Source organism: Macrobrachium rosenbergii, chromosome 25 (genome assembly GCF_040412425.1).
Source record: "Macrobrachium rosenbergii isolate ZJJX-2024 chromosome 25, ASM4041242v1, whole genome shotgun sequence".
Lineage (NCBI taxonomy): Eukaryota > Metazoa > Arthropoda > Malacostraca > Decapoda > Palaemonidae > Macrobrachium > Macrobrachium rosenbergii.
The window spans coordinates 25,366,422-25,388,148 of NC_089765.1; the positions used below are offsets into that span (position 1 = coordinate 25,366,422).

General features: G+C 33.8%; 1 protein-coding gene and 1 long non-coding RNA gene across 12 annotated transcripts in view; one reads left to right on the top strand and one right to left on the bottom strand.

Annotated features, from left to right (window-relative positions):
- The window catches only part of LOC136852500 (uncharacterized), a 108,979-nt gene extending 97,757 nt beyond the window's left edge, over window positions 1-11,222 (top strand). For 3 of the 5 annotated variants that reach the window (XR_010857166.1, XR_010857167.1, XR_010857170.1), the window contains 2 exons: window positions 3,060-3,161; window positions 4,002-11,222. This is a non-coding gene — a long non-coding RNA (uncharacterized lncRNA). The remainder of the gene's footprint in view (window positions 1-3,059; window positions 3,162-4,001) is intronic. The other 2 variants (XR_010857168.1, XR_010857169.1) reach the window with 2 other exon arrangements.
- LOC136852496 (rabphilin-3A-like) overlaps window positions 1-21,727 on the bottom strand; it is a 483,103-nt gene that overhangs the window by 74,966 nt on the left and 386,410 nt on the right. The window lies entirely within an intron of this gene.

The window sequence follows — 21,727 nt, forward strand, 5'->3', positions numbered from 1 at the left end:
AGAAAAAAAAAAAAAGGAAATTGTAAGTCATAACTGATTTCTCAAGAAAAAAACTTAATCTTGAAGTTTGTCAACCTTAATGGTCGTCCAAAAAGCGAAAAATCCGCCAAATCTGGCACGACTTCCCCCTTCCGTCCAAACCGAAGCAAAACGTCTGATTACATATGACCTAATACGCCCTGGGATGGTCACCTTTAACTGCAAAAGGGGGCCGAGGATACACCAAACCTTCCTCGTTCTCCTCGTTCCTGTACTATTTTTAGCGTTTCTCGTTGATCAAATATGGACACGACGCTCGAAAACGTTTGCTGCTCTCGATAACGTTTGATGTGGGAGTGAAGGGGTGAGAGGGAGGGGGATGGGAAGAGGGGTTCCTCTTCATCTTATCTTGCGTCTGGACGCCATTGCCTACTTTCTACTCGGTTTTTATTCCAACTCGTTCCATCTTTTTATTTTTCTTCCCGTTCATTTTTTTTTTTAGTTAAATATTCTAATTTTTACCCTTTTCTTTGTTTAATTGACCCATAACCGTAGGATATGTTAGTCTTTAATTTGGTTTGTTGCATTTAGAGGGATTTTTCCCTTCATTTGCGCAATCATGTTTCAGTTATAATACAATATCTTCCTTATTTTATATGTTCATATATTTAAAAAATGTGTGATATCTTGCTAGCTTTTACTCTAGTATGCTTTATGTAACTTTATTATTTGTCCTTTCCAGATTATTTTTCAGCTTTAATTCCTAATCTCTTCCCTATTTTATTTGGTTATTTATAATTCTAAAGCAGGGATAATTTTCCCTTTCTCTCCTGTATCACCATAAAAATTAGTTGAAATAATCAAAATCAAAATTTTCAAGGAAAATCACAAACGCATTTCAATTCTTTTCAATTCACCATTCACTTTATACCCTTTCTGTTTATCTGTTTATTTACCGTGAAAATCCCCTTTCGCGAATAACATTCGTAGTTTTAAAGGAGGGGATCACAAAAGGCGATGTCCAGTGATGCAAATCGAAAAGACATTTTGCGAGCCATGTCAAAGTCCTTCCCTCGCTGTATGTCTGATCGGGCGAGAAATGCGTTTATTATCGTCAGTCAAAATGTGCAGATATTCACATGGAACTTGCCCTAATGAATTAGGTAAGATGCAGCTTTTTTATAATTCTAGTTGTTGTATAAATGTGAGAAAATGTCAATTTTTTCTTTCTATAACCTTGTTTTATTATCAAATTCAAAGGTAACTAAAATTAATTCACTTGGTCTGTGCATTCAGTTTCTTGATCTACGACAAGCAAGCTTCCAAGGAATATGCTGTGCATATATAAAAAAATGGGGACAAAGAGACAAGATAATAAGGAATAAACAAAGGGAAAAACAGTTACTATAAAAAGGACTAAATAGCAAAATATGGAAACTGAAATTAGCAGCAAAGCATCGCCTTTAAGCATGTAATTATCAGCCGTAAAATAATTTTAAAGAAAGAGAAATCAAGAAACATTGTTGTAAATAAAAGCCTGTAATCATTAGAGTGTGAGTGAGGTTCCTCCATATATTGACAACTTTTTTGCAATGCAAATTAGATTTAGCACCGCTGAATAATCCTACAATAAACGTTTTTCAATTAATCCTACAATAAACGTTTTTCAGTTTTGTATTTTACCTAAGTTTAGATAATTGGACTCGACAAAAGAAATTGTGGTGTTTTGAAATCATTGAAAATAATCGGAATTACTTCAACGAGTAAGTTCTTTATAAACTTTTTTTTTATAAATAAAAAAAAACAACAATAGAAAGAGGGTTTACGAAGTTTTCAACAGAAAGCATAAACTACGAGAGTTTTTTTTTACATGTCCATAGTTTTTATGAATGAGTGCATTGTTCTGTTTGTAAACAATGGGACAACCAATAAGAATTCGAGTTAAGCTTGTTTTTAGCAACCAATCGAATGGCAGTACATATTTTCTCCAAAACTAACAGTATATCGAGAGCTTCGCATGCCTATTCGTTGCTGTATGATAAAATTTGACCTCTTAAAATTTTATTCTTATTTACCATTTTTGATTTTTTTTAATTTTCGGGGCTTATTGACATATTTTCAATATAATTTCCAAAATATTCTTTCATATTCTGCTGGCAATATAATTATCAAAATATTCTTTCATATTCTGTAGCAAAACAGTTTTTATATCTTAATTTTCAATAAATACTAAAGAATACCATCGAAGCAACATTATATCAGAGAAAAGTCAGACAAATTAATTTCAGAGAGTGCAAGAGTTCTATTATTTATTGTAGTTTCTTTGTTTGAGGAATATTTATGCCACTGAAATGAGTCTGGTCAGGTTTTTAGTCCCTCATTCACCTTTTTTAAGACTTTCAACTCACTGTAAAATCCGTACTGTAAATATTTTCAGTTTTAATAATTTAGATCAAACGACTAAATAAAAAATACCATTACTCATAATAACAATATAAAATGTAATTTTACAAAAAGGTTCCATCGGATTTTTTCCACCCCTTAGAGTTTTTGTGACGACCCTCCCTATATTGCAAACTTTTTGCAGTGCAAACAAGACTTTGCACCACTGAGTAAGCCTGCAATAAACGCCTTTTTTTTTCCCTCAGACGGCAGATTTTGTAAACGTAAGTCTGGATATTTAACTCGGGGAGAGAAATTGGGCTAAGATGCAAATCATTTCAGAGAATCAGGGATTAAACCATTTGTAGCTTCTTTAATCTCGAAAACAAAAGCACAATAATAGAACTGGGAAATTTCCTCTTGGGTTTATAAAGGTTTCTACATGTCCTTAATTTTGATTAATGAAGTATGGTTCTGTTTGTAACAATGGTTCCCAAGGCTAGAAATGTGGGACAACCAATAAGAATTCGAGTTAAGCTTGGTTTCAGAAGCTCTACTGTATTATATTTTCTTCTAAATCGCTTCCACCAGGGGTTCTTACCCTGGATGGGCTTAAGGGTGTCCGTGAAGGTCACATAAAAATCATAATTAAAAAGGTAAAAATAAATATGATGTCCTGTTTTTCTTTTCATTTGCAGTATTTTATTATCATAAAAAAGTTGGGCTGCAGCAGCGGAAGACGTCAGCTCCAGGGCTGCGTCTAAACTGGCAGCGATACGGCAGGTGCAGGCATCCTGAGGGTAAAGACTCCATTCATCTGGGAGCCACTTGACAACTGCAAACTATTCGTTACACTTTGCTGGGAAATTGTAGACGGCGCTTCCTATTGGCGGCATACCTTTGTATCCTCCATATTTTTAGTTAAATTTTCTTACTGTTTACGCAAGATGCATCTGTAGAATAATTCTGGTTGTTATATAACAACTCTGTGTTCGTAAACAAGTGTCAGAATGTTAATTTTTTCCACTTTAGCCTTGCTTTATCATCAAATTCAAACGTAACTTATGAATTAGTTCATTTGGTTCATAGACACACTTTCTTTATAATTATTACCGGTGTGTCCCTGAAATTGAATATTTGTCACTTGTGCAAGAAATATCAATATACTGATATTAAATCTCTATATGAGACTTTATCTGTGATTTCGGTAACTATGAGCTTATAATTGTTCAAAGGTCGGTTGAGCATCTACAGTATATTCATACATATTTTTTTTGATACAGCAACACATTTATCTTTGCCAATTATGCACCGAATGTAGATCATAGTACATGTTTGTGCGTGTATTTGTGTTTGCATAATGCTGTTATTTACTCGTATGGCAATCATACATACATTAAAGAGAGATGGAGAGTTTTTTACTTATATATATCGGCAAATATTTAACTAGTATGCTTGCACGGACAAATAATTGTGTTTGTGTGTTCGTCTATTGCTGTTTTCTACTTACACCCCCAACTGTGCATATTTATAAGAGAGAGAGAGAGAGAGAAGTTGTGTTTCTATTGCCATTTATCTTTATCCACGTATTTTACTTGCTGCTCCCATATAAATTACCTAATATTTATTATTTTTTGCAGCCTCAGCCCAGACTGCATTATCAAAGGAAAGGAAACACTACGAAGATTATATATCCTTCGCTTTTTCACTTGCATGTTTGAATATGATGGAACACAGAGGCTACAGTGTTTTCTGCGTGGCAATTGAAGCATGAAGCCACCAAAGCTGAAGAAGCGCCTCAAGTCTGCCCATCCTGAAAATATATCGGACTGTGCTGACCTTAATTATGCCAAGAGGTCTTGATTTCAGAAAGCTGGAACTTTACCAAAACATGGATTTGTCCCAACACAAAAGACGTATTTTTCAAGTATCCTCTAAGGTTATTTATCGCATTGCTAGGCAAAAGAAACCGTATGCGACTGGAAGTATCCTACGTTAAGCCACGTGACACGGAAATGGTCGAGCTGGTTTGTGGCTTAGAACAAAGGAGAGGGATGAAAGCAGCGCTTTCGTGAAATAACTTTGATACTCAAGCTGTCAGCCAGATTGTCAAAGGAGCCCATTACTCAAAAAATGTTAGGAATCTCAGGTACGTGCTATAACACAGCTGAATAATCCTGCAGTAAATGCTTTTTTTTGGTTTGATCCCAATTTTTATTTGGTAAAATTATAGTTGACACCCGGACTGCCTCTCAGGTTACACACGATATTTTTCTTGCTTTTTTTTTTTTTTTTTTGCATGTTTCATACCATTATTGTTTTCGGAAATGCGTAGTGTTCGACTTTTTTTAAAGTCGAAGGTCATTCTTCAGAAGCCTCCAGCCAGCATAAAAAAACATTTTTTCCTGTTAGTTTTCTTGTTTTCTGGTGTTATTATCTTCGGCAAAACTATCGTTTTCCGATTGTCACTACCTCAACATAACCCAACAATGTGGGTGACGCTACTTTTTTAATGGTCATTTTTAGAACATTTCTGCTTTCAGTTTGGGTGTGGCGGAACGGTGCTTCGCTCCTTATCCGCATTTTGAAAGATTATCGGCAAGCTTGTATGATCTGGTAGGCGGTAATGTTGTGCTGCTTTCGCTAGCCACAGGAGTTAAAGAAAACGAGTGATGTGAGGAAGGTAGTAACAAAAAACGAGCAATGCACGGAAGATAATTAAAACAGCAAAACAAAACAAGATCACTAACAGAAAAAATGTTTTTCTATGCTGGCTGGAGGCTTCTGAAAAATGACCGACTTTAATCAAAGTCGAAAACTAAGCATTCCTGAAAACAATAATGGTATGAAACATGCAAAAACCATCAAAACAAGCAAGAAAAATATCGTGTGTAGCCTGAGAGGCAGTCCGGGTGTAAAGTATAAGTCGTAATATGAAAAATAGCTCTTTTAAAATACCTTAACAATGTGAAGGGCCAGGTGCAGGTTCATCGAGGGTGTGAGGTTCGTGACTGTCGGTGTCATCACTATCAATGACGACAGGAGAACATGTGCGGCCTTCAGACTGTGGCGGATACAAGATGGTAGCAGCTTTGAATAGTTCATGAAGCCTCTCCTCCACTTTTAATTTCTGTAGGAACAGGCACCGGGAGAAATACTGTACAAGATATTCTCTTCTGAGCCCCGGTCTCTTCGTCTACTCCTTGACGTCTTTCCAAAGCCTTTCGATGTTCTGCGTGTAAATTCTGCTGCCTGTCAGGTCCACAAATGCTTCGGAGTGGTTAACCACTTTATGTGTGTAGCCTTTGTCGCCTAAACTCCTGTAGGCCGCCCAAGCATCAGACATTACCACCGACCCGGGACGGGTGTATTTTTTTATGATGGGTATAAAGGTCTTTGAGCTCCTGTCAAGAATTTCCTTGCCCTCAAATAACGGTATTATTATAAAACTGTCTCTGTTGTCACGCTCCACCCCGCCAAACAGCCACACTTGCCTCAACTCTCTTCCGCGGCCGTATTAAGCCCTCTTAAAAATGTCTCATCAATTTCTACGATGACATCTTTACCCCCAATCGGTGGCTGATTTTCTAGCCATGCAATCGTCACCTCGCAGCAGAAACTGCGCCAATCAACAGATGTCTTTGGTGACCAGTGCAGGGAACTTAAAATAGAGGAGTGTTCCAAAACTTTTGGCACCAACGATTGGCAAAGCACAAAATTTGCCAAGCAGGAAGGTGTGTACCTTTAACGGTCACACATCCTCTACTTCCTGTCTTCTCTTATATACAAGGTTTTTCACACTTTTTACACAAAATCTATATGGGCAGCACCCCGTGTCTTCTTAAAAAGTCCGCTGCCTTCTCCTCCTCTTCAAAAAAAACTCTTTAAAAGCACGAAAGCAAGATATATTATACGAAACGCACAATTGGAGTCCTTCCATTCTTGAGGCGAACAACTAACTAATTGATTTGAAATTTGAAATATATCCGGAGTCTACAACAACTAAGTGATTTGAAATTTGAAATATATCCGGAGTCTACCTAAAGACATTTGAATAATGAACTCCCACTGGCTAGAAAGAGACTGGAAGAGGCGTCAAAAAACGCATCAACTGGAAAAAATCGAATTTATTGGATTATTCAAATGCGTGGGCGGAACTTCACCCAAACAGTCCTCAATGAACGCGCACAAACGAAAGAACAGGAGGGGTTTCGGGCTGGGGTAAGATGAACTTGAGACTGAAAATTTTCAGTGAACTTGAGACTGAAAATTTTCAGAGTGAAAAATCGGGTTTTAAAATAAATTCATTATATAAGTAAATTTTGGTTTGCGGCTGGTGGTACAGGAGTTCAAAATGTTAGTTTTGAGGAGCTCTACACAGCTTTGTAGGTTATATACCTCTATCGTGTAATGGTAACTTTTCAACATTTATCAATCATATCTTCGAAACTATTAATTAATTAGCGAATGGAAAGATGGGGGTGTTTTGAACTCCTCTCACTGCGTACTACCTATCTATGTGGGTTTCATAGTTGGGTTGCAGACCAGGTGTAAAGTATAATAATTTCTTTTATTTTTATATATAATTTTTTATAACTGAACTTAACAAGGGAAATTGTAGTATATTGCAAAATCATTGCAGGATGTCGGAATTACTACAAAATGAAATTCCCTTTGACTTTATGAAGTTTTCAACAGCAACGCATAAAGTAGGGAAGTTTGCTTTATGTCCATAGTTTTGTATGAATGAGGTATGAGGCTGTTTGTTAACATTGGTTCCCATGGAAACAACTATGGGTCAACCAATGAGAACTACAGGTATGGTTGCTTTTGCAGCAGCCAGTCGAAAGTCAGTACATATTTCCCCTAAACTAGTTGTATATCAAGAGATCCTCTTTCTTATGCGTTGCTGTTCAGAAAAAATGGTAATCATGAATTTTGAGCTCTTTTTAATTATTACTTTTCTCAAATATTTTGGGTTGTATGTTGAACATTTGGACTGTAGTTTTATTGTCAGTAATTTGTATTATAAATTAACAAAATTAAATAGTCTGAATACCATATGGCTTTTCATCTACGTCACTAAAACACATTACTGTAGTTTTATACACCCTGACGTGAAAGTCAGATAAGTAAAAAATGCAAGAATTCTGTTATTTATTACAATTTTTAATGGATATTTTTGCCATTTGATTATTATGATCGATTTTTTATCCTTAAATTAACCTAACAAAGTTCATTGTAAAATTCACATTTAGAAATATAGAAGAAAACACCAAATAACAAATAATGATTACCCAAACTCGACTAACGCTACCAAAGCGAAGGCAACAGACGTAAACTTTATATGCAAAAAATAAGCACCACCAGGAGAGGAGTGCACCCACAACAAGGAAACAATCGTTCCATAAACAAAACAAGCACTACCTACTGTTGATGATGATATAAATGTAATGTAAATGTACAAAATAGTGCTAGTGGATTCATTTTGTATTCTTGAGAGTATGTGAAAATAATCACTATACTGTAAACATTTTGCAGAGCAAAATCGCAATGCAAACGAGATTTGGCAAATCTGAATAAACCTACAATAAAATCCTTTCAGTTTGTTTTTTTAACCTCTGTACTTTTTATATAAAGATTACATAATTGAAGTCAGGAAAAGAAACTGCAGTGTGTTGCAAAAACACTGCTGAGAATCAGAATTACAACAAAAATTGTGTAATGCTGCACATTAATTGCAGATAATCAGAATTACTACAAATGATTCAGTCTATCTTCCACATAAAACTGTAGGTTTTGCTACAATTCTTCACTTTTTATGAATGAAGTATGGTTGCTGTTTGCAAACAATGGTTTTCATGGAAACAACTATGAGACAACCAATAAGAATGCGAGTTACACTTGTTATCAGCAGCCAGTTGTAAAACAGATTATTTTTGCTGCTTTATGCGTTGCCGTTTGGAAAAAATGGAGTTACCGTATTTTGAGCCTGTTTTGCTATTTTTTTTCCACTATTTATTTAATCGAATGCGATCTTTAGAGCTGTAGAGGCTTATTTGAAAAATTATTAATAAAATTAAAGAATCTGAATGGCATATGTTTTTCGATATTTTCCAGTAAAGACCACCACAGGAATTTCCCCGGATATCATTAGCTTTTTTTAATTGCTGTGATTAGGTTCTTTAGCACCTTAATTAGCTTAAATATATTTTAAATAACTGTTTATAAGTTCTCTAGTCAAAATGATTGACTTAAAACTGTGAGTTTCAATTTTTTCCGAACAGCAGCGCATAAAAGGAGGGGATCTCACGAAGTACTACTAAAATAGTTTAGGCGGGAAATACCATATGGTGTTTCGACTGGTCCGTGAAAATTACCATATATAACTGTAATTCTGATTGGTTGTCTTATAGTTGTTACTATGGCAACCAACCACTGTTTACAAACACCACCGGAATTATTAAAAAAAAAAATATTATTAAAAACGCTCAAAACATTTCTTGTGTAAGCATAAAAGACATTCATATGCATTTACTAATTTCTAAAAATTGAAATATTAAGAAACCCTTGGTATTTACCATCATTTAAAAATTTCTTCAAAAGATTATTTTTAAGGTTTTGGCAATGCTACTGAAAGTCGTCTGCATTTCATAAAAATTATTGAGGAATCATTTTAGTGATGGTATTCACAAAATCTCTCTAATCTTTATATATCAAAATAATAAAAATTTATATCTCAATCTATTTATGTGTAAAAGGGAATTTATTTTGCGTTTCTTTTTTTTTTGAAATGAAAGTTTTTCATTTCAGTTTTCTGTATAAACACCAGGTTACTATGATAACAATTATAAGACAACCAATCAGAATTCAAGTTCCAGTCTTTGTTAGCTGCCAATTGAAACTTAGTACATATTTCCAACCTAAACTGCCAGTATTATCGAGGGTTCCTTTTTCTTATGCGTTGCTGTTTGAAAAAAAATGGAATTCGGGACTTTTGAGGCTGTTTTCAGATTTCGTTTTACATAAGATCGTTTGGATTTAGAGGCTCACAGACAGTAATGTGCAAAATTACCAATAAATTTATAGAATCTGGATGCTACGTGTATTTTTCATATTTTGCAGTAAAACCAACTATCATATAACATGTATTATGTGTGTATCTAGTTTCATGAATGATTTCATTAGTAAATGGAAAACGTATTGAGTGTGTCCATACCCTACGATGAATGAAATAAAATTCATATGAATATTTCATTACCTATCCTTCACAGAAGTATTAATAGTATTATGTATCGAACTAAAAGCCTTCTGAATTATGTGTTAAATGAATCATTAACACCAGATCACACTTTCATTCTCAGACCAAAAGATTTTATTCAAGGAAACTGCAACACATCAGAATTCTAGCCTTTCTTATTACCCATCAAATTTCCTGTATATAAAATTGCTATGATACGGGTCCTCTAGCGTCTTAATTTTGTTAATTACATAGTAAAATATTTATATAAGCTTCTAGAGTCAAAATGACTTATAAAATAAAAAAAAGTAAAAAAAAATTTGGCTGAAAATTGGAAAATTGAGCTCAAAATTTGGGAGTTTCAATTTTTTTCCGTACAGCAAGGCACAAACGTAGGGGATCTCACGAGGTATTACTAGTTAAGACGGGAAATACAAAGGGCGTAGCGATTGGTCCATGAAAATTACCTTAAATCTAATTCTGATTGGTTGTCTCAATGCTGTTACCATGGCAACCACCGTTTATAAACACCACTGGGATTATTTCAAGGAAGAAAAACTTTCTTATTAAGAAAATAGAAGACTACAAAAATTTCTCGTATAAGCATGAATGAATAGATTACTATGAATATAATATATAATTTAAAATCCAAATATCAAGAAACCCTTTGTATTTACCATCATTTAAACATTTCTTTAAAAGCTTATTTTTATGGTTTTGGCAATGATACTGAAAGCCTTCTGCATTTCATATAAAGAATTGAGGAATCATTTTAGTGATGGTATTGGTAAGATCTCTCCGATCTTTATATAAAAATAATAAAAATTTATACCCCAATCCATTTATGTTTAAAAGGGATTTTATTTTGTGTTTATTTATTTTACATGAAATAGTTTTTTTCATTTTAGCGTTCTGTGTAAACATCAGGTTGTCATGGTAACACCTGTGAGACAACCAATCAAAATTCGAGCTATAGTCGCTGTTAGCAGCAAATCGAAACTGTATGTATTTCCCACCTAAACCTACAGTGTTTGGAGAGTTCTTCCTACTTATGCGTTGGTGTTTGGAAAAAAAATGGATTTCGAGGATTTTGAGCTTGTTTTGCTAGCATATTATGTTTACTTGCATTAGTAAAATGAAAACCTACCTACAATTCAATAAATGAATTAAATAAATTTCGGATGGCTATTACATGACCTCTCCAAAAGAAAATGAAATCACAATGAAAAATTGAACTAACAATTTACTGCAAATTAAATTCTGCTGAAGCAGCAATTATCTTGAATAACTCGTGCCTGCGTAAGGTTTTCCCTTTCCCCAGATATCTTATTATGAGCAATGACATTCTGTACCGAATCAAAACTCTTCTGAATTCTGTGTCAAATGAATTATTAACACCCGATTAAACCCATTCTCATACTAAAAGATTTTATTCAAGGTAACTACAGTACAACACATATCATATGTCTGTCATTTCTAGTTATTAACTATTACAATTATCTTTTTTATAAAACTGTTGTTAAAGGGTTCTCTAGTACCTAAATTTGCTTAATTATATTGCAAAGAACTGTTTATAAGCTTCTAGAGTCAAAATGATCGACATTCAACCAAAAACTAGAATGCTCGATATTCGGGAGTTTCAATTTTTTCCAAACATCAACGCTTTAAAGAGAGGAACTCACGAGGTACTACTGAGTTTAGGCAGAAATACCATACGGCGTTTTGACTGATCCATGAAAATTACCGTTACTCTAATTTTGAGTGGTTGTCTCATAGTTGTTACCAAAGTAACCACTATTGACAAACACCACTGAAATTTTTGTAAAGAAAAACTATTTCATTATTTAAAAAAGAACACACACTAAATTTATCATATAAGTATAAATGAAGCATCGTATTAATTTAATTTATTTTTAATCATACATTAAGAAACATTTCGTGAATACCATCATTAAAACATTTGTTCAATAGGTGATTAAAATTTAACGTTTTGGCAATACTGCCCTCCTCCCGTTTCCTAGACAGGCGTTCTATTGAAAAGAAGCCAGCTTTGCAACTATCCGAAAAGGCCAATTAGTTGCAAGGTAAGCTTTTTTCGACAGAACGCCTGTCTAGTAACAGGGGAGGAAGGCACTAGTGGAAAAAATGAAGAAAAACAAATTAAAGTTTCCAAAATGTCTACAGCATTCCTTGCCCAGCGCACTGTATTCAGTAAGCACTAAATGCTCTTTGCAACGTCTTATCGGTTCCGCCAGCGTTAATATTCACGCTTAATTGCTTATCCATTTCCTTTTGTCTTTCCAAAATAGGTATCCAACTTCTGTAACGTTGTCTATCACCAGTTATCTGATCGCTTCAAAACAATTTATTTGGACTAACCATGCGAGTTGAGAGATGTGAAACAGTCGTTTGCTTAAATTATTTAAAACATCATAATAATAATAATAATAATAATAATATATTCTGAAAATCGGCAGGTAACCCACCCAGGTATAGTGAATGGATATTAAGTGCAATAATAATGATAACAATTTAAAACATATTCTGAAAACTGACAGATAACTTGCCAAGGTATAATGAGTTAGATATTAACGAAATAATAATAATAATAATAATAATAATAATAATAATATAATAATATAATAATAATAATTTAAAGTAGAATCTGACACCCGACAAGTAACTTATTAATTATATTAGCTACACTTAAAGAGTAATTCACTCAACGTCAGTGTACGAAAGTATAGCTCGGTGATTAGAAAAAAAAAATCCTTTAGGAAACATTCGTATTATCCTAAATATTCGAAAATAGTCCATGTATTCGAAATATCGAAAGGTAGTCGCTTTACTCAGAATAGTCTTATTCATTCTCAAAAATAAATCACTGGGAGATGTTATCCACATGCCAACATTATAAATGCAGTTAAAACGTTAAATATGTTTAAAACACTGAAATTTAAAGTGGATTCGTGTTATATGCTAGGACGCAAAGGAGATGCATAAAGATAGAAAAAAAAAAACCGGGAGACGTAAAACATAAGACAAGAAACAAGAGGGACACGAGAAGGTGAGAAGACCCCAGGGGAAGCAAGAAAAGTAAGCCCAAGATAACACCCAAAATTTATGGGTAACGAAGAAATACGGCGCTTGATTTCTTGCTCTATACTTCATCGCCCTGATATCATGGGCTCTAAGGTTCTTAGAGGTCGCATAAGCATTCTCAGAGACTGAAAATATCGCAGGTAAAAGGTGTTGGAGGCTGGGAGGTAGAATTATGATTTTTGTCATTTTTGATACGCTGCAAATTTATCATATACAGTATATATATATAATTATATATATATATATATATATATATATATATATATATATATATATATATATATATATATATATAATAATATAATAAAAGGAGCCCATAAAAACGCCAAAAGGTATAAAGTTAATTCTACATATTTTGGAGACAACTGTCTCCTTCGACAGCTTAGTAATGAATGAAATAAGAGTTACAGAAAAGCGTTATTTATATCAAGAGTTCCAGAGGTCAACTGTTAAGTCACTCCAGATGACAGCTTCTCCTTAATCTTCTTAATCGCTGGCTGGAGGAAGATTTTATGTATAATATCTGAGTCCCAAGCTCCTTTTGAGAGAATCATCATATTTCTTTGCTTAATCAATGCTGATTCTACTGGCTTTTGAACCGATAACTGCTGCTATAAATTATATGTGACAAATTCCAGTTTATTCTAAGATTACGGTTATTTATGTGGTTAAAAATAGTTGAGCTTTGTTGGCCACACTTTAATGAACGTTTATATTGTTTTAATCTCTGGGAGAGTGATTTACCTGTAAAACCGATATAGGAAATGATCCCACTAGCCCTAGATAAAATTATAAAGTTGGATGAATTATGTGTATCAAACAACGTCTTTTCATTCCGAGATTCATTCTATGAACAAAAATTCGGGTGCAGCATGGGCAGCCCCTTAAGTCCTGTTTTAGCCAATCTGTTGATGGAATATTTTGAAACTATAAAAATAAATGCAATAAAACCTAAAGACATGCTGTGGATGAGATATGTAGATGATATTCTAACATTTTGGGATAATAGGTGGGGCAATTTCAACGAATTTCTTTCAAAATTAAACACATTAGTGCCCGGCATCAAATTTAAAGTTGAATGGGAAACAGACAACAAAATTCCTTTTCATGTTGTGTTAATAATTACAGACACGACATAATACAAATTTACCATATACAGAAAACCAACATTTTCACTTTCATAATGTCATACATTCACTATTTTATTTATCATGACATTTCTATCAAGATTGGCATAATCAGCAATTTATTCCTAAGAGCCCTACCGATTTGCTCCCCAGATTTCCTGGAAAAGGACACTGAGAAAGAGATCCATAAAGCAAACGTAATTTTCTACCGTCCCCATTAAAACAACACTAGAAAGACGCCCAACAATAAAATTAAAACCCCACACCTGGACAGGATTAAGACGTTGACACAGACTTAGCCAAATCCCTGATTAACGCCCAACAAAAGCCAGTCCCCAAAGACACGAGAGTATACGAAATCCCTTGCCTCGACTGTAACCAATCCTACATTGGTTTTACAGGTAAATCACTCCCCAGAGATTAATACCACATAAATGTTCAGTAAGATGTAGCCAAAGAGCTCAGCTATTTTTAACCACATAAATAACCATAATCACAGAATAAACTGGAATTTGCTACATATAATTTATAGCAGCAATTGTCGGTTCAAAAGCCAGACAGTAGAATTAGCATTGATTAAACAAAGAAGTACGATGAACTTCTCAAAAGGAGCTTGGGACTCAGATATTATAGATAAAATCTTCCTCCAACCAGAGATTAAGAAGATTAAGAAGCTGTCATCTAGAGTGAAGTAGCAGCTGACCTCTGGAACTCTCAGTATAAATACCGCTTTTCTGTAACTCTTATTTTATTCATTACTTGCCTGTCGAGGGAGTGAGTGGTCTCCGAAATGTATAGCATTAACTTTCTACCTTTTGGCGTTTTTATGGGCTCCTTTTATTAGATGGAATTCTGTTTTAACAGAAAATATTTCATCTTCCTATAAGTATGTACATGCATTTATATATAAATATATAATTATATATATGTGTGTATATATATATATATATATATATATATATATATATATATATATATATATATATATATATATATATATATATATATATATATATATATATATATATATATAATATATATGACTGTGAAATATCTTCTGTTAAAACAGAAACAGAATTCCATATAATATATACATATATATATATATCATATACATACACACATTATATATATATATATATATATATATATATATATATATATATATATATATATATATATATATATATATATATTTCTTCTATTACCTTTATCTATACTGATTATCTTTCTGCTGAAGCTCGCTTTACATATGACTGTCCTTTTATCATTAAGAACTCGACCGCGTCTCCCAAATGCTCGTGAATAACGGGTATTCGAACCAGCAAGTGAATAAGGAAATACACACAGCACTGGAACGGTGGTATGACGAACGTGAAGAGCGACGGCCTCATCCACAAGAAAGAATTAAATCATATTATAAAGCAAGAATGCACCCTAAATACCAGGAGGACGAACATGCCATAAAGAAAATTGTTGCAGAGAGTGTGTCTACAGGCGGCGTCATCATCCATCTGGACCTCGTCATTTACTACAAATAATAATAATAATAATAATAATAATAATAATTTAGAAGAAGACCCTCTAGTATACACATTTTAACAAAACTTATTGTTGCATCAGTTAAGTTAGTAATTTGTAATACTTCTCTTTTTTTCTAATAATTTCTCTCTCTGTTGGGGAAAGGTCACGTAATTTAATTGTCCATTATTCATTTCATCAAAGGGAGTGTACAAGCACACTCGGGAACTGATATAATTATGAAATTACAAATACAAGCACAGAAAATATAAATTATGTTCATGACTTTTTTTCAGTTTAGCACAGCAAGGCCTGGACAAAAGTTATAGATGTACTCAATTGTAAAGCAGCTTGTAGTCTCATACATACGGAGGTGGCCGGCGTGACAATGGTTTTAAGACTGTGGGAAGAAAACCTTCCCGAGGGTGTCTATACCTTCCCTTTAATGAAATGAATGTATGAAAATGATTAAGAGACCTCTCCCCTACATGGAAAAAATTATTCGGAATATGAAGAAATTTTATTGTACATGAAACGCCGTTGATGTTTCGATGATGATGATAATAATAATAATAATAATAATAATAATAATAATAATAATAATAATAATAATAATAATAATAATAATAAAATAATAATAATAATAATAATAAAATTCGCTTATCTTCAATGTTAATACTGGACAATAATTGGCTAATTTTCATACTTCGGTAAAGAGAAATACATTAGCAGCATATTGTCACTGTTAAACACTACTGGTTTATCCCTCATATTTCACTACCTTCCCTTATATAGAGAATGAAGACTGCTGTAAATATGCTGTTAATGTATTTCTCTTTACCAAAGTGAGAAAAGTAGCCAGTTATTGTCCAATATCAGCGAAGAAGACAAAATAATTATAAGAAAGCTGAGGACTCAATATCAAATTAAGTTAATCAAATGTAAAAATATATGGATACGCATAGCCTTTTTGTATATAGTTACCATAACCGTTTACTTTTTGGCTATAGGTGTTTATTGGACCGATAGAAACAATCCTGAAATTGATACTGTGCTTCCTCAGTCAAGACTATGAATTAGAGTCTAATTCGAACTCTTGACTGGGGACATATAGTATTAATTTCTGAATTGTTGCTATCGGTGCAAAAAAAAAAAAAAAAAAAAAAAAACCATGACCAAAAAGGATATGGTTTCTAATAACTATATACTAAAAGGCTATGCGTATCCATATATTTTTTCTTGCATATAACAACGACAGTCTACAGGTAACGAACTCCATATTAAACATGCGTCGTCCAGCCCGAGCACAGAGTCTTTCACCAATGGCCTCTAAATAAGTATGCGGATTAAAAGTACATTAGGCAGAACTCTATGACGATGCGCAACGTTCTAAGATCGAAACGTGCTATCCCGACCTTCTCTTATATCATCATAGTTTTTGACGTTATGAGTACACTAAAATGATATTCCCGAAAAATCATTCATAAAGGTAATGGCCTCTCAGTAGGCTTACCGTCCTTCGTGGAAACAGTCCTCCAAAGTATATGGGAAAAATTCATTCCAATTACGGCGTGCTCGGGAGACAGTCGTCAAGAGAATTGGACTCTGTTTCCCCAAAGGAAGAAAAATGTCATCTCCCATAAGCAACTGAATGTCACTTTAAATATCAAATGTTACACAAAGATCAGAGCATTGGTTATGTTGTAAAAAAATAAATAAAATTTATAAAAAGAATAAAGTGGCACTTTTTGAAAAGGTCAAAAATTATAGTGAAACTATCTAAATATCTGAGTGGATGTTTTTTTTTTCTCACTACTGCCAAGGTTTGGAATTATTATTCTGCTTCTGTTTTCCGTTTCCTATAATCGTCTTCTTCCGACAAGCAGGTCTCTCATGAACAAGATGAGTACATTTCTACAATGCGCCGAATAGAATAGAACCTGCCATATACCATGGAGAATAGAGAAAAGTGAACGCAGAGTCAATCTGGCATTCAAGCAGGATAACAATCTTTCCAATGGCTCGGAGGCCTCTAACTTCTTCTTCTTCTTCTTCTTCTTCTCAGTTTAATCTCTGAAGATTAAAATTTTAGTCTAACAATACAAGGAAATGTAAGAACTAAAACCGCTGATGATTCATTAGGCAGCCATGTCATGATACACAGACAAAATACAACCCAGGTCAATGAAATTACTCAGAGTTGAACGGCCGGATTTTATTGAAATTCCTAGTGAGGCAAAAAGGCTTTACGGTTTTGCTTTCAGTAACTTGATAATCTTTTCAAAACCGGAATACACAAAATAACTGTGTTTCCTCTTTGGGCCACAAACCACACTTACAAACTTTGAGAGTTTTTTCAGCTTTCATTTACGGTTCTTTCTTTTCCTTGCTTCTGTCATCCAAATCCATATCTACTGAAGTATGCACTTTTCTGAAGGGATTTTAAAAACGTCATAGATAGCTTAGTTTCCCGAAGGAGTAAAAGATGCACCACTTCGCCTGTTTCAAAGTGTAATAAAAATACTGATTGCTATTTAAGGTTGATTACAAGATGATCTTGAATCCACATTATAAATACTTTGAATGTGTTTTCCTACCTGCTAGGATACTTTCAAAAAATAATTAAGTGCATGTGATTCATCTTAAGGCTGAACTAATTACAACAAAGACACTTTGATAACATGTGCCTATTAATTTTAGTGTCGCCCTTAGCTTAGGTTACCACATGACTTTGCACCGAAATGTCAAAAGTTATATACTCCATAACATTAGAGTCTCAAATGACGGCAATAGGGAATAGTTGTAGGTAGTGTTTTTGGCAAGTCTAGACCCATCATGTCTGGTGTGCCACAGGGGACTTATATTATTTTTAGCCTTGATTTATTGTGTATGAGTAACACTTATTAAAGATATCGAGTATCTGATAATAAGTTGTATTATTTTTTTTTATTTTGGGGCTCTTAAAAAAGTTTTCTGAAAGCCATCAGAAAGCTAGTATTTTTTTTTTTTTTACTTTTTCTGCGTTTTTTCAGCAGTGCAAACATCCTATATCTTTTTTTTCTTAGAAGAAAGGCGCATAAGAAAAGGGAGAGTAATGGAAGAAAAAATGGGGTTAACCACCAAAAAATATAAGCCTGTCGCTTAAAGGAAGAAAGCTTATGACAGTCCGGAAAAACAGAGGCAGGAAGTGAATTTCAAAGCATAGCAATAGAGGGGAAGAAACAGTCATTTAACGCGTTTTACTCAAAATAAAAGTGAGAAGAGATGGCCAGACAGGTGTTATGAGGTCTCCTGAGGGGATGAGGAATTCTGCCATTGAGCTCAACAAAACATTGAGCAAATTAATACATACAGAAGAGAGAGAGAGAGAGAGAGAGAGAGAGAGAGAGAGAGAGAGAGAGAGAGAGAGAGAGAGAGAGAGAATGTATGTAAAACTACAACGCTATTGTTTGCACGATAACCATTACAAAAGTTTGTTCGGTACTCTACTTCTTGACTTGATCCCCGAGAACAGAGTTGAAGTTTTTAACATTATTTTTTGGCCCACCGATTCTTAACGAGTTCCCGGAAAGATTTTCCCAAGACAGGGGGGAAAAATCAGAAGCAGGAAAAATATAGAGATGAATCTGAGGAGATACTTTTGGTGGAAGAATAAGTTGCACGGTTAGGAATTCGGTGGAGCGAATCTTTTCAAATACAGGTTGGGTGTAGTTGGAGGACGGTTGGTACGCCTGGATGAGGTAAGTGTATAGGGATTAATATTGACTGAAGAGTGCCTATGGAAGCCCCTTCCGTTCCCTTTTTGGTACCTTTTCTTTGGGTTGGGACAGAAAAGGGCACTAAATTACATGGTCCTCTGTCCTGTGCACTTCAAAAAAGAATGTAATTGAAAGGCAGTCGCTTTGAAACTTTGTCAACTTATTACCGTCTCATGCATACAATTCCTGCAGTACTATCTATGCTTATTTTCAAAAAATTTATTTGATTGACTGGTGACTTGTACAGCCTAATTCTTTTATTCCTTTGCAGACACTTTCTCTTACACAGAAAGCTGGCCGTTTCTTCGAGTTTGAAGGGGACTGAAGAGGAAAGATCTTGCTTTACGAAAAGGTCCGGAAGAGACAAAAAGATTTTCACTGATTAATAAAGAGCAACTGAAAAACTTACAGAACCTTATCGTAAATAGATTCAGTCCTCTGTATATACATTTTTCGTCTCAATACTTAACAATCCACTATGAGGTATTTACCCTTTGCAAGGTCTCGCAAGCGGTAAGTCAAGTTCCAATGGGACTCATGCCTAGTCCAACACACTTTCTATACCTTGTCAGGGGTGTGAATCCCTTTTTTGACCAACATTGACAGTTTAAATACTGCTTGTACAGATTTGGCACCGAGTGAGAATACGAGTAAGTATAATTGGCACTTATTCTTGTTTGCCCCTTGAATCTATATATGACATTCTATGTCAGTTTCGAATAATTTGCAAAACTGTTAGCTTGTAATCCATTCTGCGGAAAGTACAGTTGTGTGCAGTGCCCTATTCAAGCCTACCTAATACTTAGGGGAAACTGTCATTCAGATGAGATATTGGATAACAATGACATTTGTATGAGAGAAAAGGGAAATAGAAAACAGAACCGGAAACACCAAATGTATTTTTCCGAGTTGTTTTTCACTTTACAACGGCAGAGTAATCTTGGTTTTTATCCCTTACGCCAACCAACTTTCGCTCCAGGCGATCGATTGAAAACTTTCCAAAATTTTTTATGACACCTAAACTGTTGACCTCAATTTCAATTTATCTCGTCCTGTTATGCAAGCAGGTTCTCTCTCTCTCTCTCTCTCTCTCTCTCTCTCTCTCTCTCTCTCTCTCTCTCTCTCTGAATTTCATTTTTCCCAGCGTCGAGATGAAATTGAAGTCGAAAGCTGCGACATTGTCATATTCACTTCAGAGCTTCAATCTCAATTTTTCCCAGACGTGCGTTTGCTTTCTTCTTCTTCTTCTTCTTCCAGAAGGCTGAATAGTTAGGTAACAATTTTTCCTTTAAGTCAAAAATATATTTTCTCCCTTGTTTTTTTATTCTCTGTAGAACAAAGGACTTCTGTCTTTGTTCAGCCCCACATTGATGTCTTTGTAGAAAACTTTGTGGCAGTATCAGGTCCTTCATTAATTGAAAGAGTAGATTTCTTTACGCTGACTGCTATTTAGTTTTCTCTGGTATTAATGCTTATTAGGTGAAATGCTTATTATATATATATATATATATATATATATATATATATATATATATATATATATATATATATATATATATATATATATATATATATATATATATATATATATATATATATATATATACACACATATATACAGTACATATACAGTATATATGTGTGTGTCTATATATATATATATATATATATATATATATATATATATATATATATATATATATATATGTATGCATATATATAAATATACATAAATATATATACATACATATACACGAGCGTTCTATTCTGTAGAAGCATGCTTGAAAATTTGTTGGCCTTGTAATCTGGCTTCCAATTAATTACTGCACATTTTCAATGCCTGTTATAACAATTTTATAATAATGATGATGACTCAAAACTAAAAAAATATATATATAATATGAATATAGGGTAACATGCATACTGTATCGCAGAAATGAAAGAGGAAGCTTTAAGAAGCAATTATCGGACTGAGGTATTCCTTTCCCTTGAATAATCCGACAAAAGACGGAATGGAATAGACAAAAGGGTCTTATGAACATATCTGACTTCAATTACCTCACAGGAACCCGTCAGGTGTGAAATGACAAAGACGGGATGCAATAAAGGAGTAATAAGCGAGGCGATCTTCGCTTGAACTACTGTTGCATACTAAAGCACAAACGAAGAAGGGAAATGTCTTATTGTCTTCTATTGCTCGTCTGATCTGAGGTACCTCGGTTTACAAACATGCTGAAGAAGGATTAAGAATTGTAATCATTCCTTTTGAATGATGAAATACGTTTCATTAAGAATCTTACACTTGACAACAACATCGGTCAATGAAATATGATGCGAAAAGTATTTTCGATGAAGGACAAACGTATTTTTGACAAAGGATTTTAAAATTTAGAGATGGGGTAAAATACTAAAACTGTCTGTCTACAAAGCCAACAGGATTCAATAGTTATTTTAGGCTTGGATGAATTCATTATTGAGAAAAGTACTTCAGGGAAAAGTAGCGAAAATATATAAGCAATGGCACCGTTTCAGCATTCACAGATTATATATATATATAAATATATATATATATATATATATATATATATATATATATATATATATATATATATATATAT